Below are 12459 nucleotides of genomic sequence, written 5' to 3'. Positions count from 1 at the left end.
ACAGAGGTGAGATGTTGCGGGAAAAAAAGAAGTAACGTGTATTTTGGATTACATATCACCAATCAATCAAGAGACATCAATTTGAATTAGTCAAATGTATAATTTGAGGTTTTAGGGAAATCTTATATTCTGATGTACACTGAGTGTACAAAACATTAAGGACACCTGCTCTTTCCATGACATAGACTGACCAGGTGAATCCAGGTAAAAGCTATGATTCCTTATTGATGTCACTTGTTAAATCCACTTCAATCAGTGTAGATGAAGGGGAGGAGACAGGTTAAAGAGGGATTTTAAGCCTTGAGACAATTGAGACATGGATTGGATGGGCAATACAAAAGATTGAAGTGCCTTTGACCGGGGTATGGTAGTAGGTGCCAGGCGCACCGGTTTGAGTGTGGCAAGAACTGCAACGCTGCTGGGTTTTTCACGCTCAACAGTTTCCCGTGTGTATCAAGAATGGTCCACCACCCAAAAGGACATCCAGCAAACTTGACACAACTGAATCAACATGGGCCGGCATCCCTGTGGAACGCTTTCGACACCTTGTAGCATCCGTGCCCCGGCGAATTGAGGCTGTTTTTAGGGCAAAAGTGGGGGGTGCAACTCAATATTAGGAAGGAGTCTTTAATGTTTTGTACACTCAGTGTAGATACCATTTGATACCATTCCGTTCACTCTATTCCATCCACTGCACCCCATTCCAGCCATTATTATGAGCCGTCCTCCCCTCAGCAGCCTCCCCTGGTGTAGATTGTATCAACCCAAACAGTATTCGCTGTACCTCTCACCAAAATTCATTGAGTGGAGTAGTTACCATGAACACACCAAGCACCGTTGTGCAAATCCCCTCCTAACTGCTATGCGAAAGCTAAAAGACAAAAGTAGCTGTCCTCTCACACAAGACAAGACGAGTGGTTTACTTGGTTTGCCTTTTTGTTTGACCTAGTTTCTCCTCCTCAGCCAACGACAAAGAACAAGAGATTTGTTTTCACACAGTGTCGAAGTGCCTGTCTAAGAGAGAGGGAAGAGGAAAGGGAGGTCAGTGACAGGAGCGCTGAGGTAGGACTGACAGTGGCGATCTGCAATGAGGCTTGACAGCCATTTAAACTGTTGAGCAGTCTGACCGCGGGCCCTAGTGCCCTGCTGCGTTTAGTTATCATACAATTGAGTACGGCTGCCGCTCGTCCACACACACGCGGGAAGAACACCTGCACGCACGCTCACACACACACAGAGAGCGTGAGGTGGACAGAACGAAAAGTAACAGTCCATAAAATATTTTTGTGAAACATGGGAATGTACAAATACATTTTTTTTTTTGCATAGGCATTTTTGCCACACAGCCTACAGTAAAACCCACGGATTAGTTGTACAGTAATCTAATGAAGAACATTTCCTGCTAAAACTCCACTTTGTGTAATAGGATAGCTGCAGTCCTAGCAGCAGCAGAAGCTGTTGGCTGTCACAGGGACAACGACGGGAGGAAGGTCATGCTCTGTAATGTTATCCGTCAGCCTGCCAAAACACAGCAGCACGCCACGCAGGTTAGCGTTTTTCATCGTGAATCTTGTTCTGGAGGCAGCTCTGCGGTGGTCACAAGCTAGAACAGCCACAAAGTCYTCACATCTGATTTTATACCTAACCCTAACCTTCACCCTCACCTTAACCACACTGCTAACCCMAATGCCTAACCCTAAACTTAAATTAAGACCAAAAATCTTCAAATGTTTTTTATCTTAACAATATAGCCAATTTTGACTTTGCAGCTGGCCTATCTAAGGGAGATATTGCTCAGTTCTGCCTCCAGGACAAGACTCATGGCAATAAACGTCAGCCTGCGCCAGCCACTGGCACCCCGGCTGGAATCTAATTAGCTGGAAATGACAGCGAGAGGGAGCGGCATGAAAGGAATTGAATGATAACCAGCTTTTAATCCCGCTGCGAATAAAAAGAAATACAGTACATCTCCCCCATATTATAGCGTACAGTTTTTTGACTAGGAAGGAAAGTGTTATTCTTCGATGTGATAAATGATGAAGTATAATCAGTGATGCAACACACGTGTTTTCAAGATAAAAATGTCCTCTTCCTCTTTGATGTTTGACGGAAATCTTCCCTGTGTGTGAGATGTGGGCTGTACAGTACGCTGATTGTTTCTAGATGTTTGRGTCTCGCTTTACCTTTTTACTTTTTGTACAGTAATGGGGAACCGCTGAGGACCTCCAATGGCTGAAGTCCTTCCTGGTCTTCTATTCAGGCAACATGGGTATTCAGAAGTGTGGACTCTATAGCCAATCAATGAGATGAACTGATCAATTAAGTGGCGAGAGATCACAGAGAGTACGGTTGCCCCTCAAAAGACTTCAGTGGGACACTCTTTGCTATAAAGTGTCTTTTTAAAATGATTGCATTTTCTTGAGAAGTCTCTTGAGAAGTATTTCTTCTCTTGCGCTCTAATTGCTCTTGGAGATTTGGATTTTTTTGTTCTGTACTCCTCTAAAATATTCCCACGGAGGCACTTAGCATAATTACTGATCATTTATTCTCGGCACTAATCAGGCCGAGTGTTTTCTCTGTCTTCTCAAATAATAACACAAGAGAGCGGAGCGCTCGAAAACGCTAAGTGAGAGTTCAACAACCCCACGCTGTTTACCCAAGTTGACTCTCAAACGTTTCATTTCCAGCAGTCTACTCTGTGTAATGAAATGTGGTGTGATTTGACCATTTGCCTAAATGGAAAGAAATAAAACTTAAGTCAGCAGGACTTTCTTTCTCGAACTCGGCTAGATTTCTTTTGACAGGCTCAAAGAGAAAGAGAGAGGATGGAGGGAGAGAGAGAAAGAGAGAGGATGGATGGAGAGAGAGAAAGAGAGAGGATGGAGGGAGAGAGAGAAAGAGAGAGGATGGAGGGAGAGAGAGAAAGAGAGAGGATGGAGGGAGAGAGAGAAAGGAGGAGAGGGAAAGAGAGAGGAGAGAGAGAAAGAGAGAGGATGGAGGGAGAGAGAGAAAAGAGAGGATGGAGGAGAGAGAGACAAGAGAGAGGAGGAGGGAAGAGAGAGAGGATGGAGGGAGAGAGAGAAAGAGAGAGGATGGAGGGAGAGGGAGAAAGAGAGAGGGTGGAGGGAGAGGGAGAAAGAGAGAGGATGGAGGGAGAGAGAGAAAGAGAGAGAGATGCAATGCCTATATTCTTTCGGGAACTTCTGTGAGTGTAATGTTTACTGTGCATTTTTATTGTTTACTTCACTTTTGTCTATTATCTACTTCACTTGCTTTGGCAATGTGAACATAGGTTTCCTATGCCAATAAAACGCCTTGAAATGAACTGATAAGGAGGAGGAAGGCCTCACATAGGGTGAGCAACACAATCAAGTGAACGTGCTGCAGGTCAACCATATCTTCTCCAATCATCAGGCTCTTTAAAACAAGCCCATCTCATCCCCCACCACAGCCATATGATTTGCCACTCCATAAAGACACATCCTCTGTAGAGATAGCCACAGAGGCCCTCCTCTCCTCWCTATTTGAGTGCAATATAGCAGAGCTGCAGGTGACCTCTAAAGTGGCAAGCAGCAGCAGTATAGTATACAGCAGRGGAGGCTGCTGAGGGGACGACGGCTCATAATAATGMCTGGAAACCATGTGTTTAATGTATTTGATACCGTTCCACTGATTCCGCTCCAGCCATTACCACGAGCCCATCCTCCCCAATGAAGGTGCCACCAACCTCCTGTGGTACACYGTGCCTKGTTKAAGTCATCGCACCCCGTGCACYGTGTTCACATTTTTGCTACCTTAAAATGACATCTAAAAAGGGATTCAAATAGATCTCCTATTCCAAAATGAWTTACGAAAAAATACAAAATGAAGATTGTCTACTGTATGTCTTCACACCCAAGAGTTAATACTTGGTGGAAGCACATTTGGCAGACATTACAGCTGTGAATAATTTCATATAAGATTCTACCCACATTGCACAACTCTTAGAGCAACATATATCCATTGTTTTTCTCAAAATTGCTCAAGCTCGGTACATTTGGATGGGAATCACTGATGGACAGCAATATTCAAACCTTGTCTCTGATTTGAAACCCCTCTGTATTTTCAAGTATTGTGGTGGCAGCATCATGTTATGGGTATGCTTGTCATATATAATGTATATATATGCAGTCTATCCCCCTCCCAGCCGCCCAGTCCACCTACTGGTTTGCACATAATGATCTGTACCAAACCCCAGAGAAAATCTGCACCTCAGGGTCTCCACTTATTTATAGACATCTCTCTCACCTGACCCTCTGTCTAATCTCTCCTGTTAAATCCTCGCCTGGACCCCTCTGTCTATCTCTCTGTATCTCACCTGGACCCTTGTCTATCTCTCTGTTCTCTCTCTCTCTCGTGTCTATTCTCTCTCCTGTTTTGTATCTCTGTCTCTCTCTCTTCTACTCTCTCTGTATCTCTCTCTGTATCTCTCTGTATCTCTCTCTGTATCTCTCTCTTCTCTCTCTCTCTCTCTCTCTCTCTCTCTCTCATCTCTCTTCTCTCCTCTCTCAGCTCTCATCTCTCATTTCTGCCCCATCTTCTCTTCATCGTCTCTCTCTCTCTCTCTCGTCTCTCTCTCTCTGTTTCTCTCTCTCTCCTCTCTCTCTCTCTCTCTCTCTCTCTCTCTCTCTCTCTCTCTCTGTATATCTCCCTCTGTCTCTCTCTCTGTATCTCTCTCTCTGTATCTCTCTCTCTCTCTCTGTCTCTTTTTCTCTCCTCCATGCGTGTGAGGCCTGTGGTCTGGCCGTGGGGGCCTCCCCCACACCTGTCCTCCTGCCAACACTCCTGTGTGTGACTGATCTGTGGCCACAACCAGGTCTCAGAGGATTTCATTGATTCTGTACGTAAATCCGATCCACTCCATTTAGTATGACATGTTACGTTTTGTATGGGATGTATTCATTTTAATTGTATTAATGTCCATCACCCATTTCGCATGATATGTTATGAATTACAATTCGTATTGTATGTTACGAATTTGCAAAACGTACAATATGTTACGAATTTGCCAACTGTACTATATGTGACGAATTTGCTAAACGTATGACATGTTACGAATTCTAGCTAGATGGCTAGGTGGCTAACGTTAGCTAGCTGGCTAAGCTTAGCTAGGCTAGGAGTTAGGGTAAAGGTTACGGTTAAGTTAAGGAGTTAGGTTAAAGGGTTAAGGTTAGGGTTAGGGGAAGGGTTTGCCTAAAGGGTTATGGTTAGGGTTAGGGGAAGGGTTAGCTAACATGCTAAGAAGTTGCAAAGTAGCTAAAAAGTTATAAGTAGTTGAAAAGTTGCTAAAATGATGACATTGCCCATGATTCGAGCTCACAACCTTTGGGTTGCTAGACTTTCTCATTATACGTTCAGCCATCCACCCTACTTTCGTTTTGCCTTATGTAACCATCTGTCTTAAGTAACCATACCAAAAGTAACATATCATACTAATTTTAGTGTCACGGATTTACTTTTACTATGTTATGTTTAGTTTATGAGACCAGGCTGGTGGCCAAGGAGCCCGGCAGACACAGCACATAGCACCACACAGAGACCCAGCACACAGTCCATCTTCATTCAGGCCAATTTCCTCAAACCCCACAGTGAAGGTCACTAATGCCATTTGTGGCAGAATCCCCCTTCCTCGCCCTCCACATGTTGTTCCATCCTTCTATTTCATCCCTTCATCTCGATCACACTGTCAAGTGAGGATCTCACCCACAAAATCGCTTACAAGGATGTACCCCCAAGGCACGCCATGCAAACGCACACACTCTAAAGGCACACACTCACACACACGCACACATGCACACGCGCACGGACACACACTCAAACCATGAAAGAGAAAGGCCACACAACGACAAAACACACGCTATTGACTGGTGACAATGGCAATAATCACCTACACTAATCCATTTAGTGCCTTTGTTGTTTGGCTCTATTGTGGAAGAGGGATTGAGCTGAATCAAGCTGAGGTTTCAAACGTGCTCAATTCTTACCGGAGCAGAGAAATGTGTTGGTGTCAGAAACTGAAACCTTGTTAAACAGAGATAATCTAGAGAGGGATTGATCAGAGGAGCTGTATATCACTACTAAAGGAGAGGTAGATGGAGTGAGAGAGGGGTTTGTGTGGGGCCAAACCACCACTGTGACCCTAGGGAGTCCTGGGGGGAMTATTAAATCCAATTTACCCTTGAAATCAAATCATGTGCCTGTGTCACTGTGGATTCAGTCAAACAATCTAAACCCAAACACACACAGTACACACTGTACATAATCCCAAACTAGATGAGTGTTGTGTAACTGAAGGATACAGGGAAGAGATTTTTATTATTCTTTTTTTTTTACATTATGAAGTTCATTATTATGCACAGCGATGAATAAATACACAGCACAGCTCCCAATCACGGGCTACCACTCACACTGTAGTCAGCCAGGTCACTCGAGATCCAAGGTGATATTCGGCGTACGTCCCGGTCCCCAGGACGTCGGGAAATGCCTTCAAAACCGGCCACCAGGTGAGCGTTGTTACCTTCAAGTAGGCTTGCTAGGGCGTTGCGGATGGGGATGGTGGATAGGCATACGTCGCGAGCTCTGGCTCAGAGGGTCCAGGGTTCAATCCCAGTGCTAGGCACTCATTTGAAATTATGGGTTTTAACCCTATTCTAAACCTTAGCCCTGACCTTAACCATTTGGATGTAATGCCTAAACTTAACCATCGAGTTGTTTCTATTTTAACCCAATTCTAAACCTTAGCCCTGACCTTAACCATTCAGAATGAATGCTTCGACTTAACCACCAAAACGTGATGTTGATCTCCCCCCATCGATGAACGTCAAATACTGAAGTGAAACTGTGTCAACCCGTTAGATCGTGCTGGGGTTTCATAGCACGACCCTCTCTCCATTTCTGCTTTAACGATTGGCTCTCGCCACCTCGCTGCCCTCGTGTACTCAGTGCACGTTATGGAAGCATGGTCAATAGAGTACCACCGGCTTTGAATCCATCAACAAATAACTATGCAAATAGCAAATCAATAGCAAAGCTACAGGAAATGACTGGTTCACCAGTTAAAGCATAGTGTGGAGCAGGAGCACAGCTGAAACGGTTGTGTTAACTGCATTCAAATGGTGACAAGTCCCATGTGTTTCTAGGGTGGAAAAGGAATACATTTGCACAACTTCAGTGAATTCTTCAGGAACCAAGAGTTTATTGTAATCAGTAATAGCATGGTTATGGTTATTAGATCTCCTCGAAGCTTCTCTCTCCAATAACGTGATTCAGTAGGCTAGGCGCGATACTAGCTGTGGTTGATTTACAGGAGATGTTTCGTCTTCCGTATGTAGACATGTAACTTGTCATTATAGTATGCAATAAACGTACAAACAGCAGTATACATTTGAAAATGCCTGGAACCCTGTGGTTTCAGGGATGTTTGGATGAAACACACACACACACACACACACACACGCAAACAGACAATCAACTTGTTATAAGGATCGACGCTGGTAGACGAGAAGCAGGTACAGGGAGTGAACATTTAATTAACAACGGAATGGAACAGGACAGGGCAGCATCTGGACATGAACACATAATGACATTAATGCTGACACAGGGTACACACTGAGGAGCAGACATAAATAGGGAAGGCAATCAACAAAGTGAAGGAGTCCAGGTGAGTTCAGTGAGCGCTGATGCGCGTAATGATGGGACAGGTGTGCGTAATGAAGGGCAGCCTGGAGCACCAGAGAGAGAGAGAGCGGGAGCAGTAGTGACAGTACCCCCCCTCTAGGGGCGCCACCCAGCATCCCACCCAGGCGAGCCTGACGGGCCGGCCGAGGCATGGGCGCTGGACAAGCTGGCTGAGGCATAGAAGCCAGACAAGCCAGCTGAGGCGTTGAAGCCCGACGAGCAAGCAGAGGTGTAGGAGCCTGGCGAGCAGACTGAGGCGTGCGAGCCTGACGATCCGACTGAGGCGTAAAAGCCTGACGATCCCACTGAGGCGTGGGAGCACGAACCGGCTGAGGCGTGGGAGCCTGATGGGCCGGCTGAAGCATGACGTGGGGTGAGCGCCTTATTTCCCGGCTGAGGCGTAGGAGCCAGAGAAGCTGACTGAGGCATGACATGGGATGGGAGCCTGCCGACCCAACCGGGGCAAGGAAACCTCTCGAGCCAGCTAAGGCGTGAAAGCCCTAACGAGCCAGCTGAGGCACCCCCGGTTCCATCGGCGGCGGCACACGGACCCAACGTCACCAACAAAACAAAAATCCTCCTTGATGCTTCGTATGGTGGTGTCAGCATTCTGTAAGGATCGATGCTGGTAGACAAGAAGCAGGTACAGGGAGTGAACATTTAATTAACAACGGACATGGAACAGACCAGGACAGCGTCTGGACATGAACACATAACGATATTAATGCTGACACAGGGAACACACTGAGGAGCAGACAGAAATAGGGAATGAAATCAACAAAGTGAAGGAGTCCAGGTGAGTCCAATGAGCGCTGATGCTCGTAATGATGGTGACAGGTGTGCGTAATGAAGGGCAGCCTGGCGCCCTCGAGCGCCAGAGAGGGAAAGCGAGAGCAGGCGTGACACGTGTTGCCCTAGCAACAGAATGAAAAATGGCCACCAATGCCTTGATTGCTGAGTGCTGCAATACCAAGACCGATGAGAGAGCTGTTATGACTGAGAGACTGCAATGACAAATCGTCTACTTAGGTCTGGCCACATCCATAAACCTGAACTGCAATCTTCTTTTTTAATGGAACTGTAAAAAAGGATAAATGCGGCCATAAAATGTTCCCTGTTCTAGAAATAATGGTAATGGTAATGGTAATTTTTGTTAAAGTGAATGGGAAATGGTTGTTATTTGCTTCAGTGAAAAATAATTTTGACTGAGGATTGAAAGGAACGTTTAGGTCGAACTCATAGAGGATTTAGTGAATATGAAACGTGATGTACTTTTACACCTAGCATCTGGTGCTGAGGCGATGTCACCTGCTGCCGCTATGTCTCCATCATCCGTTTCTCACCGTCGATTACGCACAAACGAGGTGTTACTGTACCTGTGACATTCCATATTTCACACCGCTGAACGCATTCCCACTTCCAGTATCACCCTTCGGTGGGAACAKATTTAGAGCTTAGGAGGATAGAATACTGTTAAGTGATCTATATACTGTAATCTTTATTTAGATGGTTCTTCATGACCTGCGTGCAGTCTATGTACTCGTCAATGATTCAATGGTTTCTATTCAATCCATAGGATAAAAAAAAAAAAACTATAATATCACATGAAATATGTGTATCTCAATGGGACTGTCATTCAAAAGGTTCTTAAACACCTAGAGGAAAGTCAGCAACAGACAGGGTCGGGAACGTTTTCAAGACAGGAATGACATGTAAGATACCAGGAGCCTGTGAAGCCAAAGATTGAAAGGGTGTTCTGATATGCTGAGTCCCGGTACGTGTGAGACAGATGAGACAGAGGTCTCAGTGATGGGACACCAGGAGAGACCTGGTCCTCCCTTCAGCATTAATCATAGTTAAGCCTAGGCAGGTGCTCTGGCTGGGGGGCTCTGGCGTCTGTACCGCTCCTTTGCACCACGAGAGAGAGAGAGAGAGAGAGACAGAGAGAGAGAGAGAGAGAGAGAGAGAGAGAGAGAGAGAGAGAGAAGAGAGAGAGAGAGAGAGAGAGAGAGAGAGAGAGAGAGAGAGAGAAGAGAGAGGAGAGAGAGAAGAGAGAGAGAGAGGAGAAGAGAGAGGAGAGAGAGAGAGAGGAAGAAGAGAAGAGAGAGAGAGAGAGAGAGAGAGAGAGAGAGAGAGAGAGAGAGAGAGAGGAGAGAGAGAGAGAGAGAGAAGAGAGAGAGAGAGAGAGAGAGAGAGAGAGAGAGAGAGAGAGAGAGAGAGAGAGAGAGAGAGGAAGTGAAGGGGAAGAGAATCATAGAGGAAAGAGGGGGCAGGGGAAGTGGTGTGTGTTTGAGCGAGAGAGAGAGATTGAAAGTGTTCCAGAGAGAGAAAAAAAGAAAGAAAGGAGCCAGATCAAGAGTGTATATACCTGTACGTCCGAGATAGAGAAAATAAGGAGTTTGAGGTGTGTGTGCGGTGTGGGCCTGCTGGGATGGCCCCTGTGCGTCATATTTAATGGCTTTAATGAACAGACCCACCACTGGCATGTCCCTGCTCTCGAAAAGAGATATATAATAATGTCTGCATAATAACTGTCCCCCATCAGTTCACTCACTGTAGTACTGTACAGTCCACCCTCTCCCCTCCTTCCTCCCTCACTTCCGTGGAGGAGGAGAGGAAGAACGAGAGCACGAAGCGAGCTGACCATCTCCCAGGGGAGCTCGCTGTGGAATAGAGCCATTATGGTGAAATGAGTTTCAGATCTCAAGGCCAAACGGGGCCATGCTTAAGTAAAGAATCTCCACTTTTCACTTTCAAAAGCCAGGTGTCTACATTAGCATTGAAAACAAAACCACTGAGTTTACACACATGCTGACGGGTAGGCGCTTACACACACACACTCTCAGGCTCTCTTTCGCTCTCTCAAGTTTCAAGTTTCATGTTTTATTTGCCACATGCAGTGCAACATGAGAAATAAGAAATAAGAAAGGAAAAAAAGATAAAGACTGGAAGCTATATACAGGGTCAGTGCCAGTACCAAATGTACAATGTGTAGGGATACTGGAGCACTTGAGGTGGATATGTACATGTAGGCAGGGATTTKGGAGTAAGTMACGGAAGCAGGATAAATAATAATACAAATAGTAAACAGTATGGAAGCAGCATACAGTAAGTGGTGGGTGGGTGTGTGTGTGGTGGTGAGTGTGCGTACAAAATTGTGTGTGTGTGTGTGCGTGCGTGCGTGCTTGTGTAAGCATGTCAACAAAAAAAGTGACTGGTAGCAGGAAAATATAAATACTTTTGGTAATATACTGATGGTAATTTATATACATGTAAASAGGAGTAATAGTGACCAGTAGCAGAATAAATAGATTGGTACTAATGGTAAAGGCTATCAATAATCAATGAACAGCAGCATAATGGTAGTATAACATCTCCTCAATAATCACACACATACACACAGTGTTCAAGCATCCTCTCTGCTGCAGACGATCCGGCCCAAAATAGGAGCCCAGGTGTTTTCGGAGAGCAGCTACGCGACTAAATTACCATAGGTTATATATATACAGCTGCCACAATTATACACGGGACAAACATAGCGGTTGGATAGAAGCATTTGGAATAATAAAATGCTCCCATGAGGATAATGGCATAGCAACGATTTCACTCCTTCCTGATTCCATGACCTATTGCCGTTCAGGGGTGAAGGTTTTGTTGTATTTTAAATGAGGAGATAAGGTGTATAATTTAGAGTTATATTTCTCAAGATCTCATTAAAAACAGTGCAAACTTACAGTAAAGCTCCACGACAGCGAAGCTCTCGCTATTACTCACGCGGACAAAACAGAGCAAATCACCACCAATTTAAACTGGAGGAAGCATGCATTTATTCAAACATGGGTCCTCGTAAAAGAATAATCCATTGCCGGGACTAATGCATCCTCTCGGGACTAGATGGCTAATTCATTTCTACATAATACAGTTTAGTCATTTAGCAGCATATACTCCATTGCTATTTCTGTATCTGTAGTCCATCCGTGTGTAAGGTCATCTATAGAATCAGATATGGTCAAACTCTGCCGCATATCTCTTCTCAGCTTTATTGTTCATGAATACACACACCTAGCTCATTACTCTATCTTTACCTTTGACCCCGAGTAGCCACTGGAAGGACATTGGAGGCTGACTTTCGAGATTGGTGGAGGTAAAAGACGTGCTCTTTATTCTCTTTCAGTGGGGGGTGATCTAAACCCAGGACAGCATCGCTCATCAGAACAGAGAAATGAGCCTATTTATACCCTACAGCCTTCCTTTTCTGTGACCCATAGGGTTCAGCTGTTTCTCCTTGAACAATGAGGATGATGGACTTAAGTAGAATTACATCGAATTCCATAGGAGTCATCCTGACTCTGGGTTACTTAGACTCCCCTGACTTAGGCTCCAAACGTTCCCTCTCGATTCTCTCTCTTTTCCCTCCCTCTTCTCTGACAGCAGCAGGGGAGCAAGGTACAGGTATCTGTGAGGATGAAAAGGAGAGAGAAATGGGAAGTGCCCAGGAATAGGAAGTGCCCAACCCACTTACACAACCCAGTCAGAATTCTTTACAAGGTAAAACACATCCCGTCCAACACAGTCGAACCACACCATTAAGTGAGCATAAGCCTCTACGCTGTTCACTGAATGATGCACAGTGTGTGCACGACCCAGCAACTGACTACAAGCGCTTCAAATGATATGAAATATGAACTAATACCTGTGGGCTTGGTACAGCCAACTGAGGCTACATCATAGCCTAGCAACACT

The sequence above is a fragment of the Salvelinus sp. IW2-2015 genome, linkage group LG3 (assembly GCF_002910315.2).
Source record: "Salvelinus sp. IW2-2015 linkage group LG3, ASM291031v2, whole genome shotgun sequence".
Classification (NCBI taxonomy): domain Eukaryota; kingdom Metazoa; phylum Chordata; class Actinopteri; order Salmoniformes; family Salmonidae; genus Salvelinus; species Salvelinus sp. IW2-2015.
This window is presented reverse-complemented; position numbering follows the sequence as displayed.